Source organism: Lolium perenne, chromosome 4 (genome assembly GCF_019359855.2).
Source record: "Lolium perenne isolate Kyuss_39 chromosome 4, Kyuss_2.0, whole genome shotgun sequence".
NCBI classification, from domain to species: Eukaryota; Viridiplantae; Streptophyta; class Magnoliopsida; order Poales; family Poaceae; genus Lolium; species Lolium perenne.
The window spans coordinates 237,445,338-237,461,002 of record NC_067247.2 but is presented as its reverse complement, the minus strand read 5'-3'; positions in this window follow the sequence as shown (position 1 = coordinate 237,461,002).

Here is a 15,665-nt window from a genome sequence, read left to right as displayed (position 1 = left end):
GGTGTGAGACCACACCCCATGGCTCACTGAATTCACTCCTGGTATTTATTTCCACCTGATTTCAAGAATCAAACCAACAATGCACTTATTAAAAGGTCATTGAGTAACAAAAACGTGGATTCAGGGTGCTGACGGCTGCGACAGACACCCTCCTCGGCTCATACCCCCTCCTCTGCTCAGCGGCATCAGAGCGGCATCCATGGGTGGACCGTGACAGCTACAACGGACACCCTCCTTGGCTCACACCCTGTCCTCCTCCATTCCTTGCAACCTGCACCCACGTTCACAAGACAGAGAGGCGAAACAAGAGTGAGATCAGAGAGATAGAAAGGAAAAGACATGGAGAGAAGGGAGAACCAAGCCTGAACAAATTCAGCCTTGTACCTGAAACAGCAGGACCAGCTCGGCCACCTCCTCCGTTGCCGCACCACGAGCCTCCCCCTTGACCACCTACTCCGTCGCCTCCATGGCAGCAGAGTCATCCAGTTCCTTGCTCTTCTTAGCCCAACGCTGCTGCACCTAGCTCTGTCCAGCGCGGGGAACAACGGAGGCTGGGACTGACCAAGACGGAGGCGGACGCCTCCTGCAGTGGTGTAGGGCGACGGGAAGACGAGCTCGAGCTCGACCATGGAGGAAAAGGAGCGGACGGGGAAGAGGAGAGAGCGAGGCGTCCCCGGCACCCCCCCCTGGTGCGTGCTCCTGCGTCGCCTCCTCCGGCCAACGCTCGTGGCCATCTGGCTCCATCCCGGGGGAGAGGCGGCGCGGCGCTCGCCTCCATCCACCTCCGAGATGCGCTTCTCCAGCGCCTTCTGTGGCTGGGAGAGTGCCCTCTCGCACTTCTACAGCGCCTTCTGCGGCTCGGGGTGTGGCCTCTCCGGCCTCACGCGCGGCTGCAGCTGGGGAGAGAGATCGGCCGGTGATTGGGGAAGGAGAAGAGACGGGGATTGGAGAGGAGAGGAGGGGTGGGGATTGGGGAGTGGATTGGGTGTGCCCCGATCTAGGTTTTCACCGTCCAGCCGCTGGAGACGAAAGTCGACGTGAAAGAACACCCGTAGCTCCCTCTGACCATTGGATCCTGCACATAGTTGGCCCCAGACGTCATCGACTCGCTGGAAGATAAGGAAGTGAGAAAAATGTTCACCAATCGGACGGCTGCAGTGAAAAGTGGAACTGAGCATTTACTGTGTAGGGTGAAATGAGTGGCACAGATCGTTTTGCCCCTTTAGATGGCCTGGTTGGCCGGGTATGCTAGGAACATTTATAGATAGAATGATCATGTAAATATCAATAGCGGTGAATTAATGGCAATCTGTTTTTTTACTTTATTTATCAAAACAGTCCAGTTCTAAGCTCGCTTCTACATTATATGTATATTTATACTTTTGTATTAGAAACGAGATTGGTTCTTTAGTTGAAGCCACAACAACTACTAAGACACCAATATTAGATTGTACTAGCATTTTCTTACCATATATAGCTAAACAAAGAACTGGATGCAGGGAACCTTTAGCTTCAGTCTTTAGTAAGGTATAAAAGGAGTTGAGCTGTCATCATACTGACCACACTCTTTTTATGGTAGAGGGAAACCTTGTTGTTTTTCGTTACTCAATTTCTAACTTAATTAGCTGGATTTAGAATTGTTTGTTCATCTAGCTAGGAGTATAGTTTGCACTGCGCATCGGTTCATGGTTTTGTGACTCATGTTATTTGGATTGCAGTTGTCCAGGAGAACCATTTCCCCTTATTTTGAGGCAATTTATTTTTGTGTGTGCTTTTAATTGTTATTTTAGTCATCTGTTGTACCGTCTACTTACGTATACCCGCTTGACAAAACTGTATGTTATGTTCTACATTGCTATTGCTGCCATTGACTTCCACCTGTACCTAAGGGGCAAAACTGAAGATCAAATTAAGGCCGGTCAATGAGGATAAACCTTTTATTCTTCGTGATGTAATATTTTGAACTATTTGTTTTGTGATACTCATATGTACTACATGGATTTATTGAACCATCATTAGAAAAATCCTCCTAGATCTACCTCCTAAAGTAATACTACTTTGAACCATTATTGAACAGTTTAACGGATTTGCTTTAGTTCTCTGAAAGGAAAGGTTGAATCTCTTGATTATAAACTATACCTATAGTGGATTAGCGAATAAGGGAAAATCTCAAGAAAAGTTTTCTTATTATGTACGGAATTTTATTTTGTTAATACGTACTTGCAGTGCTAAAGTACTAGAAATTATTACCAAGAAGGAATGCTTCAAGTATTTTTTTCAAAATCAATATTATTAGGGTAACCAGCGTGTTCATATAATATTTTCCTTTCCACCTCCATCAGTATTTGAAAATACAAGTTAGTGTTGAGATCTTTCAAATATTATTAGGATGCGAAGTATGCTCAGATAATATTTTCTTTCCACTTCCATCAGCATTCTGATATTACATGTTAGTGCCAAGATTTTAGTGTGTTGAATATGTTATTAGCAATATTAGTTATGAGATCTTAATGGCATATGCTCCCAAAATTCAGTAGTGCAAAGTGGTTCTGAATAGGCTTCATACTGAGCCTATATAATGACGTAAGAAAAGTTATAAGCATAATTGATATGGTTTTCTTGCTTTATATCATCCCAAATGAAGCTGTAATTTCTGATTATAAAGGAAAAGTTCCTAGGTGGTTGCAGATATAAGATTTCTAAGCCAATGTAATTCAATGCAAGTTGCTTATATTTTTTTAACATTCAGTAGGAAGACTAAATTGCACTTACTATTTTCTGTTCTTATTTTATCTTGAAAAAACATGATATTTTCTAAACTATTTGATCTTAGCCTTTACTGTATGTTTTTGTAGTCACAGATGTATTGTATGTTACAGACTTGATACTCCTGTTCCAGAGAAAAAGGTTGTGGTTTGATCAACTATTGTTGTCTTGCTGAGGCTACTATTGTGAGATCATGAATGATCTCTTCACACTCAGAGTTTGTACACAATAAGATTATATCTACTATGGAAACTGGAGAATAAGTGTCAAAACAGTTTTGGTCGGGAAACCGATTGATGATTTGGTATATTACATAGGCCCTGTTTGTCACGTTCTTCCAGTTTATGGCCTCTTTGTGATGCCTTCTTTTTTCCTTTGCCCTCTATAATTGATGTATTAATACTCTACTGGTTCCTTATACCCCTATTTAGAGGTTTTCCAAATATTTCAATGGAGTTTATTTTCAGGATCTTGTCATGTTAAAAAAAACAATGTAGTTTACACAATTTAGAAATTCTCAATTTGCATAGAAGTGAATACTCATCAATAGGAGTATGTGTTACCTGCGAAACTAATTTGAGGTACTCGCACAAAAAACTGAATACTCAGCCATTATGTTGGGTTAATGATTGTATGTCTTACTTCGAATAAAAATACGATTGTTATGTGTTCTTATTGTACTCTGTCAAGAAAGTTAATACTCGACTAATATGTGACCAAAAACACTCCAACAAACTAATGGATCTTTCAGTGACGTGTCCATATTTCTTTTAGTGAGTTGCACATCATTGACTAAAGCATGTGTTTAAGTCACATGGAGTTGACATAGTTTATAGTTATTGTTATATCGGTATCGGTATAGAAACTCTTTTTCTTTGAGGAATCAGTATACAAACGCTTGCCGACTAAGTGTGTGTTTTTTGATTAACGGTAAATTGTGACAGTCTCATGTTTTGGTCACTTGAATAATAGATAGAACTTACAGCTGCAAAAAACAATCATATACTACTTAGTGTTATTAAATCTATGCTTGACATGAAAACCAAGTCTGGTGTGATTCTGGTACTATCATGGGCACCAGATACATCATGAGATACATCATGAAGTTACCTTACCTTAATCTGCAAAGTGTACATTTTGTTTCCTAATGGTATTGGTGGCTTTCAGCAGATTGCATTGTCATTATTTTAGAAATACATTCTTTAAGATTTTCAACTATTTCTCTAAATGTAATGTGTTCGGATTCTTAATTGACAACATATTGTCTTAGGATTCTGAAATGCTTAATTTGTTAAATCTTGGGGTGAGCAGCGAATGGCGTGGATGGTTTTAGCTGATGGCGTGGATGGCCACGACAGAGTACTTGGTCAGTGGATTAGATGAGGTGGAGGGAAGGGAGGGAGGTGTAGAAATTCAAGGCGGAGGAGCGCAAATCACAATGGGATGGACGGTATCAGCCGAGAAAAGTGGTGGAAATAGTTTATGGTTCCGTGCCATCGGTAAAGGGGCTCAAGATCTCGAACCAAACATTTTTTCTTCTACTCACAATAAGAAGAAATATTCTTTTTTAAATCAGTAATTATCCTTTTATTCTTTTTTTATGATGCTACCTCTTTTCGATACAATAACCAAAATTTGGTGGAGAAGCTTATCCAAAAGCGTAAAAGCTAAAAAAATAATAATGTGAAATCGTACTAAATTAGCATATCTTAGTGCAATGTCTCTATGAAATGGTGTGTCTATAATATACTAAAGCAGCTAAATTTCATGCTAATTATTAAGTTAAAATTTATGGTTTAAATTCTGATTTAATTATGCCATTTGCGCGACAGCGCAACGAGTCATCTAGTCAATTGTAAACGTCCTACCTACATCGTCGTGGTGTGTGTACCATGTTATCTCGTTAAAAAAGGGTGGTGCTCATAATCCTCCGAAGGCTCAAGCCGGCCCCTTGCAAATCACGCGGTAGGCACTCATGGCGATGCTCCTTGCAGCTCCGCTGGCAGAGGCTTGCAGCTCCTGCGTTGACCGGTTGCAGCTCCGGTAATAGGCGCTCCCAGCATCTGCGAGGCTCCTTTGCAACTCCACCGCGGACGCCTTGCAACTCCCATTTTGACCGGTTGCAGCTTCGGTGTGGTAGGCGCTCCCGACATTCGCGAGGCTCCTTTGTAGCTTTGCCGTCGACGCCTTGCAGCTCCAGTGGTACTTTATTTTGAAATAGGGGAAATATCACCCCAGCTTCTGCATCCAAGAGATGCACACGGCTTGTTTTTATTAGATTATTCACAACACCTTACAAGAGCAATACAAAAGATCAAACTCGAAACCACCTCGCTAAACCTACAGAGGGATAAAGGGAGGTGACAATTCACCAACTCACATCATCCAAAAAAACAAATGTCTTCCCATGCCGCCCAATAGAAGATGAGAAGCACATCCAGTCAAGAAGACTCTCAACGCACGCCAACGCACACGCCATAGAAGTTGCTACCGCCGTCTTCCTCGACTCCATCTTCAAGAGAGATCATCGCATTGACCATGTCAGGCCTGCCATCGATGCCGCCACGGCGCCAGACGACTCCCCCATCCTGCGCGTGTCCATCACACTGCATCCGTCTCCGAGACAACACTGCACCATGCCGCGGCGACTCGACGACGCCGACACAGCACAAGCACACCGCTCCACCTCAGCACCACCACCATCTGTTGTCTGCTCCAAAACTGATGCCCCAACAGGTAGAACGGTGTTGCGCGCCGCCATTGTCCGATCCGGGAGACCTGGGTCTAGGGTTTCCCTTGGAGCAGCCCAGGCGAAGAACGCAGACTGCAGAGACAATGCCTTCAACAATGTAACGACGAACAACGCCATCATCCGCCATGACCGAAGTCCAGGCCGGATTTCACATGCAGCTGCACCTCGCCATTGGGAGCTAGGCGACGGATCGCGAGATTCACCAAGGCTAGCCACACAACTAGCCGATCTCCTCCGGCGAAAGAGAAGATACGGTGACCCAGTATACCACTGCATGCTGTAGTATACAAGTCGTTGATATGATCTTCGTGAAGGGACTTCTTCACAAATATCACATCCCTCAGAGTGGTACAACAGAAACATTGCAGGTCATAACACTCGAGATTATATTACAAACATAATCTTGGTATTCTCACAGGTCCGATGAGAACACCCTAAGATACTATACTAAAGTACTCTTACAACTCAACTTAAGATCAAACAGAGCTCATCAACTTATTTAGGTAAGCTACTACGCTGCTCGGCTCTAAGATGTCTAAGGTAAGAGACTACTCCTCCATCTCATTGTTGTCAGCTCCGTAGATTATTTCGTAGTCCACGCCTTCCACTCCTCCGGACAGATCAGGTTCCTCCTAGACCAGCTTGTACTCCCCTTCTGGTGCTCCGTCGTTGGCCTCCACTTCATTGTCACAGTCTAGCAAGGGTGTCGAAAGAAAGTGAGTACAGAGGTACTCACAAGTTCAAAAGAGAAAAGGTGTTTGATGCACTAGCTACGACCATTGATCAGAAAATCTCAGGTCAATGCATGTTTCGAAAACATTTCTTCAAAAGGTTTATTTTATTCTAAAAACTATGCCCGTCAGTCTTCACAGGTTGACCAGAACTTCACGGAGTTCCTTTCCTGCCGCGTTCGTAGTTTCCTTCCCGGAACAGGGAGTGGCAGCCACAATTTGATACACTCTGCAGAGGTACGTTACTTTTCCCATAAGATAACGTATCATTGATATCAACCGAGACGCGTTTCTCGTCCACACTTTCTTGGTATAGGGCCAGGTGTAAGATCCAAGCCAATCACTGCCTTCTCCGCGACCCTGCATATCCACCCTTTTGTCCCACTCACATATCCCCGGTAGACATATTCCGTTCATACGGCTTTACCCACGATATGCTATGGACAATCCATCATAGACGGTAGAGCGCTCTCATCCACAAGGATGGGAATTTAAAGGGATTTCCCAACCGCTGCAGTGTTATCGCAACACCCAGCCAGGCTCTATCAAGTTCGTTGATATGCAGAAGGGAAAAGATACAACTGACTTCCCCAGAGCCAATATAGATCTCATGGTTAACGTGAAATGTACGGCACTAGAATCACTAGACAGCATTGGTGATTAGTCCTATATTAGTAGAACCCTTGCAATGGAACCTCCACCATATCAACACATACCATTGTTCCATTCCCCACCACATAGTCATATTCATAATTGGAAAAGTAACATTTTATTTTGAATGCAGAAATGATAAGTATATTACTTTTGCGGGTAAATTGATAGAAAATAATCAAGATGATATGAGCAAGGGTGAACTTGCCTGGTGACTGCGAGATAATGCAGTTCGATGTTTTGGATGGAACCTGGACCTCGGGTTCTGTAAACAAGCATCATTGTTCCATAAGGAAAATGTTATAAAATCCAAATGATGCATGCATGGGTGTATTATTTCATGTTGAATCCCTTACCCTGGAATAGTTATTAAGATTTAGGTTTCAGTTAAATATTTATGCCTTTGGCAATAATTTATAAGTTCTTTAAATCCTTTAGCATGGTTTTCTTTTCTAAAAAGAAAAGGATTTAAGAGTAATAGAATTTTCCTTTGCAAAATATTTACTTCAAATAAAGAATTTGAAATAATAGAGTTTTCCACTTTTTGGAAATAAAAGAAATTTTGGAATATAAGAATATTTCCTTTTTGGAAAATATCAATCCTTTAAAAGAAAAGACTTGGAATAATAGAATTTCTTTTGAAAATATTTGATAAACAAATATTTGAGTTCATTTGGAAATTTCCTTGATTTTCATATCAAAGGAAAATTGCAAATTTAATCCAAGATCATAATTAAATTCCAAAATTTGAACTTTTGTTGTAAATTCAATTTCTTATTTTATTTTGGTTAAGAATTATTTTTAATACACTAATCTAATTTTTCTTGAATTTTTAGAGGTATTTATAATTATTTGGAATTTTGTGAAGTCCAAGGGTTATTTTAAAATTTGACAAGACTAAAATGCCCCTGGCCCATTTGGCCAGCCCACTTGGGCAACCCACTTGGTCGGCCTACTTGGTCAGCCCACTTGGGTCGAACCAAACCCGTTCGGTGAGATCCTACCAAGTCGGCTCACCCCACTCGCTCCTCTCTCTCTCTCTCTCTCTCTCTCTCTCTCTCTCTCGCAACGCTAACGCTAACCCTTGGCGATTGTCGTGGAGATGGCGTCGCCGCCACGGTCGCCGCCATACTCCGGTCGTCTCCGACGGTCCTAGGGCTCACCGTTGAGCGCGTTCGACGCAGCGCGCGATGGGGCCTATCTCCATTCGCGTTGATCGGGTCTTCTCCTCCTCTGTTGGACGTGCGCGGCTCGCTCGTGCCAGACGCCAACAAGTTCATCGATGAACTCCGTCGATTTGCACCTCCTGGACACGACCGTGTGTTCGCCGCCTCCTACGCTGGAGGTACGTGGCTTGGAACCGGCCTGGCCACAGTTTGGCGCCGCCATGGCCGGCCTGTGCCACCGTGCCGCCATGGACGCTGATACGTCTCCGACGTATCGATAATTTCTTATGTTCCATGCCACATTATTGATGATATCTACATGTTTTATGCATACTTTATGTCATATTTATGCATTTTCTGGAACTAACCTATTAACAAGATGCCGAAGTGCCAGTTGCTGTTTTCTGCTGTTTTTGGTTTCAGAAATCCTAGTAAGGAAATATTCTCGGAATTGGACGAAATCAACGCCCAGGGGCCTATTTTGCCACGAAGCTTCCAGAAGACCGAAGAGTCAACGAAGTGGGGCCACGAGGTGGCCAGGGGGTAGGGCGGCGCGGCCCCACCCTTGGCCACGCCGACCTGTCTCCTGGGCCCCTCGCGACGCCCCCTGACCTACCTTTCCGCCTACAAATAGCCTTCGTCGCGAAACCCCCAGTACCGAGAACCACGATACGGAAAACCTTCCAGAGACACTGCCGCCGCCAATCCCATCTCGGGGGATTCAGGAGATCGCCTCCGGCACCCTGCCGGAGAGGGGAATCATCTCCCGGAGGACTCTACGCCGCCATGGTCGCCTCCGGAGTGATGAGTGAGTAGTCTACCCCTGGACTATGGGTCCATAGCAGTAGCTAGATGGTTGTCTTCTCCTCATTGTGCTTAATTGTCGGGTCTTGTGAGCTGCCGAACATGATCAAGATCATCTATCTGTAATTCTATATGTTGTGTTTGTTGGGATCCGATGAATAGAGAATACTATGTTATGTTGATTATCAATTTATATCTATGTGTTGTTTATGATCTTGCATGCTCTCCGTTATTAGTAGATGCTCTGGCCAAGTTGATGCTAGTAACTCCAAGAGGGAGTATTTATGCTCGATAGTGGGTTCATGTCTCCGTGAATCCGGGGGAGTGAGAGAAACCTCTAAGGTTATGGATGTGCTGTTGCCACTAGGGATAAAACATTGATGCTATGTCCGAGGATGTGGTTATTGATTACATTACGCGCAATACTTAATGCAATTGTCTGTTGTTTTCAACTTAATACTGGAAGGGGTTCGGATGATAACCTGAAGGTGGACTTTTTAGTCATAGATGCATGCTGGATAGCGGTCTATGTACTTTGTCGTAATGCCCAATTAAATCTCACTATACTCATCATAATATGTATGTGCATGGTCATGCCCTCTCTATTTGTCAATTGCCCAACTGTAATTTGTTCACCCAACATGCTGTTTATCTTATGGGAGAGACACCTCTAGTGAACTGTGGACCCCGGTCCAATTCTCTATACTGAAATACAATCTACTGCAATACTTGTTCTACTGTTTTCTGTAAACAATCATCATCCACACTATACATCTAATCCTTTGTTACAGCAAGCCTGTGAGATTGACAACCTCACTGTTTCGTTGGGGCAAAGTACTTGTTTTGTGTTGTGCAGGTTCCACGTTGGCGCCGGAATCCCTGGTGTTGCGCCGCACTACATCTCGCCGCCATCAACCTTCAACGTGCTTCTTGGCTCCTACTGGTTCGATAAACCTTGGTTTCATACTGAGGGAAAACTTGCCGCTGTACGCATCACACCTTCCTCTTGGGGTTCCCAACGGACGCGTGCTGTACGCGTATCAAGCTCTTTTTCTGGCGCCGTTGCCGGGGAGATCAAGACACGCTGCAAGGGGAGTCTCCACATCCCAATCTCTTTACTTTGTTTTTGTCTTGCTTAGTTTTATCTACTACTTTGTTTGCTGCACTAAATCAAAATACAAAAAAATTAGTTGCTAGTTTTACTTTATTTGCTATCTTGTTTGCTATATTAAAAACACAAAAAAAAATTAGTTACTTATATTTGCTTTACTTGTTTCAACATGTTTCCTTTTAATTTTACCGTAAAAGACATGCCGGTAGGACGTGGGTCTATAATTGGAAGAAATAATATAGAAGAATTTTTCAATCATGTTATTACCGTTGAAGATTTTGAAGATAGACACTTGGTAGACCTTGCTCCTACTTATGAAATTGCTGTTGCTGCTTTAGTTCGCATGTTGGAAACTAAATTTGTTAATCTCAATCCTATAATCCAACACATGTTTCTTACACTCGGTGATATGGAAGAAGGGGAAAAGAAAGATTTTGTTTTAGAAACCCTTCTTAGAGAATTTGGTGGTATAGCAAGAGAGGCTAGAAAGGTCTTTATTAAATATAAGATGCTTGGTTCTTATACCAATTTTGTTAGTCTCCTTGAAAAGATGGACATGGAGAGAATAAGGTACACTAATAATATTAATGACGGTGGGGAGATCAAAGCACCAATACCATGTAAGCTCCTAGCGATGAATGACGCGCTAGAAAATAACTATGCTTGGCTTGTTCCTGAAAATTTGTTTGATGAGAGTAGCAAGCCCAAGACTAATGAAAAGGGAGCCGCTAAAACTTATGTATCCAACATACTATGCATGGTTGAGAAAACTCCACACCCCGCTGTAGATGCACCATCTTTTGATAACACTTGATGCACACTTTCTGCGCCTAGCTGAAAGGCGTTAAAGAAAAGCGCTTACGGGAGACAACCCATGTTTTTTACTACAGTACTTTGTTTTTATTTTGAGTCTTGGAAGTTGTTTACTACTGTAGCAACCTCTCCTTATCTTAGTTTAGTGTTTTGTTGTGTCAAGTAAAGTCGCTGATAGTAAGGTTCATACTAGATTTGGATTACTGCGCAGAAACAGATTTCTTTGCTGTCACGAATCTGGGCAAAATTCTCTGTAGGCAACTCAGAAAATTATGCCAATTTACGTGAGTGATCCTCAGATATGTACGCAACTTTCATTCAATTTGAGCATTTTCATTTGAGCAAGTCTGGTGCCTCAATAAAATTCGTCATTACGAACTGTTCTGTTTTGACAGATTCTGCCTTTTATTTCGCATTGCCTGTTTTGTTATGTTCGATGGATATTTCGATTCCATTGACTTTTAGTAGCTTTGTGCAATGTCCAGAAGTGTTAAGAATGATTATGTCACCTCTGAACATGTATATTTTGATTGTGCACTAACTCTCTAATGAGTTGTTTCGAGTTTGGTGTGGAGGAAGTTTTCAAGGATCAAGAGAGGGAGATGATACACCATGATCAAGGAGAGTGAAAGCTCTAAGCTTGGGGATGCCCCGGTGGTTCACCCCTGCATATATCAAGAAGACTCAAGCGTCTAATCTTGGGAATGCCCAAGGCATCCCCTTCTTCATCGACAACATTATCAGGTTCCTCCCCTGAAACTATATTTTTATTCCGTCACATCTTATGTGCTTTGCTTGGAGCGTCTGTTTGTTTTTGTTTTTGTTTTGTTTGAATAAAATGGATCCTAGCATTCTTTGTGTGGGAGAGAGACACGCTCCGCTGTTGCATATGGACAAGTATGTCCTTAGGCTTTACTCATAATATTCATAGCGAAGTTTCTTCTTCGTTAAATTGTTATATGGTTGGAATTGGAAAATGATACATGTAGTAATTGCTATAATGTCTTGGATAAATGTGATACTTGGCAATTGTTGTGCTCATGTTTAAGCTCTTGCATCATATACTTTTCACCTATTAATGAAGAAATACATAGAGCATGCTAAAATTTGGTTTGCATAATTGGTCTCTCTAAGGTCTAGATAATTTCTAGTATTGAGTTCGAACAACAAGGAAGACGGTGTAGAGTCTTATAATGTTTTCAATATGTCTTTTATGTGAGTTTTGCTGCACCGGTTCATCCTTGTGTTTGTTTCAAATAGCCTTGCTAGCCTAAACCTTGTATCGAGAGGGAATACTTCTCATGCATCCAAATACTTGAGCCAACCACTATGCCATTTGTGTCCACCATACCTACCTACTACATGGTATTTCTACGCCATTCCAAAGTAAATTGCTTGAGTGCTACCTTTAAATTTCTATCCTCTACCTTTACAATATATAGCTCATGGGACAAATAGCCTAAAAACTATTGTGGTATTGAATATGTACTTATGCACTTTATCTCTTATTAAGTTGCTTGTTGTGCGATAACCATGTTCCTGGGGACGCCATCAACTACTCTTTGTTGAATATCATGTGAGTTGCTATGCATGTTCGTCTTGTCTGAAGTAAGGGAGATTTACCGCTAAAATGGTTAGAGCATTGCATAATGTTAGAGAAGAACATTGGGCCGCTAACTAAAGCCATGATCCATGGTGGAAGTTTCAGTTTTGGACATATATCCTCAATCTCATATGAGAAAATTAATTGTTGTTGAATGCTTGTGCATAAAAGAGGAGTCCATTATCTGTTGTCTATGTTGTCCCGGTATGGATGTCTAAGTTGAGAATAATCAATAGCGAGAAATCCGATGCGAGCTTTCTCCTTAGACCTTTGTACAGGCGGCATAGAGGTACCCCTTTGTGACACTTGGTTAAAACATGTGCATTGCGATGATAATCCAGGTAATCCGAGCTAATTAGGACAAGGTGCGGGCACTATTAGTATACTATGCATGAGGCTTGCAACTTGTAAGATATAATTTACATAACACATATGCTTTATTACTACCGTTGACAAAATTGTTTCTTGTTTTCAAAACCAAAGCTCTAGCACAAATATAGCAATCGATGCTTTCCTCTTTGAAGGACCATTCTTTTACTTTTATTGTTGAGTCAGTTCACCTATTTCTCTCCACCTCAAGAAGCAAACACTTGTGTGAACTGTGCATTGATTCCTACATACTTGCATATTGCACTTGTTATATTACTTTACATTGACAATACCCATGAGATATACATGTTATAAGTTGAAAGCAACCGCTGAAACTTCATCTTCCTTTGTGTTGCTTCAATACCTCTACTATGAATTATTGCTTTATGAGTTAAATCTTATGCAAGACTTATTGATGCTTGTCTTGAAAGTACTATTCATGAAAAGTCTTTGCTATATGATTCAGTTGTTTACTCATGTCATTTACATTGTTTTGATCGCTGCATTCATTACATATGCTTACAATAGTATGATCAAGGTTATGATGGCATGTCACTCCAGAAATTATCTTTGTTTATCGTTTACCTGCTCGGGACGAGCAGAAACTAAGCTTGGGGATGCTGATACGTCTCCGACGTATCGATAATTTCTTATGTTCCATGCCACATTATTGATGATATCTACATGTTTTATGCATACTTTATGTCATATTTATGCATTTTCTGGAACTAACCTATTAACAAGATGCCGAAGTGCCAGTTGTTGTTTTCTGCTGTTTTTGGTTTCAGAAATCCTAGTAAGGAAATATTCTCGGAATTGGACGAAATCAACGCCCAGGGGCCTATTTTGCCACAAAGCTTCCAGAAGACCGAAGAGTCAACGAAGTGGGGCCACGAGGTGGCCAGGGGGTAGGGCGGCGCGGCCCCACCCTTGGCCGCGCCGACCTGTCTCCTGGGCCCCTCGCGACGCCCCCTGACCTACCATTCCGCCTACAAATAGCCTTCGTCGCGAAACCCCCAGTACCGAGAACCACGATACGGAAAACCTTCCAGAGACGCCGCCGCCGCCAATCCCATCTCGGGGGATTCAGGAGATCGCCTCCGGCACCCTGCCGGAGAGGGGAATCATCTCCCGGAGGACTCTACGCCGCCATGGTCGCCTCCGGAGTGATGAGTGAGTAGTATACCCCTGGACTATGGGTCCATAGCAGTAGCTAGATGGTTGTCTTCTCCTCATTGTGCTTAATTGTCGGGTCTTGTGAGCTTCCGAACATGATCAAGATCATCTATCTGTAATTCTATATGTTGTGTTTGTTGGGATCCGATGAATAGAGAATACTATGTTATGTTGATTATCAATTTATATCTATGTGTTGTTTATGATCTTGCATGCTCTCCGTTATTAGTAGATGCTCTGGCCAAGTTGATGCTAGTAACTCCAAGAGGGAGTATTTATGCTCGATAGTGGGTTCATGTCTCCGTGAATCTGGGGGAGTGAGAGAAACCTCTAAGGTTATGGATGTGCTGTTGCCACTAGGGATAAAACATTGATGCTATGTCCGAGGATGTAGTTATTGATTACATTACGCACAATACTTAATGCAATTGTCTGTTGTTTTCAACTTAATACTGGAAGGGGTTCGGATGATAACCTGAAGGTGGACTTTTTAGGCATAGATGCATGCTGGATAGCGGTCTATGTACTTTGTCGTAATGCCCAATTAAATCTCACTATACTCATCATAATATGTATGTGCATGGTCATGCCCTCTCTATTTGTCAATTGCCCAACTGTAATTTGTTCACCCAACATGCTGTTTATCTTATGGGAGAGACACCTCTAGTGAACTGTGGACCCCGGTCCAATTCTCTATACTGAAATACAATCTACTGCAATACTTGTTCTACTGTTTTCTGCAAACAATCATCATCCACACTATACATCTAATCCTTTGTTACAGCAAGCCTGTGAGATTGACAACCTCACTGTTTCGTTGGGGCAAAGTACTTGGTTTGTGTTGTGCAGGTTCCACGTTGGCGCCGGAATCCCTGGTGTTGCGCCGCACTACATCTCGCCGCCATCAATCTTCAACGTGCTTCTTGGCTCCTACTGTCTCGATAAACCTTGGTTTCATACTAAGGGAAACCTTGCCGCTGTACACATCACACCTTCCTCTTGGGGTTCCCAACGGACGCGTGCTGTACGCGTATCAGACGCCGCCATGGACATCGCCAGGTAACTCTGCTCCCCTCTTCTACCTCTCTCTACTCCATCTGCTCCATCTGCTCGAGCTCTGTCTACTGGATCCTCTCATGCGTATGCTGCTGCTGTTGTGCTTGTTGTGCTTGCTTGATGCTCTGCCTATGCCTACTGGTGCTTTGCTCTTGCATATCTATACCTACTGATGCTATGCTGATGCCTATGTGATTCCTACTAGTCAATTATGCTAGAATTGCCCTATATGTTCATGCCCTTGTGTTGTTCATATGCTTACTGGTGCTTGTATTCATCCTATTGTATCTATTCATGCTTCTGTGCTATCCCAAATGTTTATTGGTGGCCTTGCTGTTGACAGAGACTAGCATTGCTGACACTTGTGGTGCCAGTGATGCTCTCTTGTGCCCTGTGCTCGATCAATTTGGTTCAATACCTGCTTGTGGTGCTTTTTTGTGTCTTGTGCTTGATCTAATTGATCCATTTGATCAACATATGCTAGCGGTTAGGTTACTAGGTTAATTCTTGTCTAATTGGTGTGCTTGCCCTAGCTACTGCTATGGTTGTGATGTGTGTGGGTGTGATGTTGTTGTTGTCCATAGCACATTGTACAAGATCCAATGGCTAGGATGCAATTGGTCATGCTACTGGTTGCCTCTTAGTGATGATATTGCTTGTTAATGGA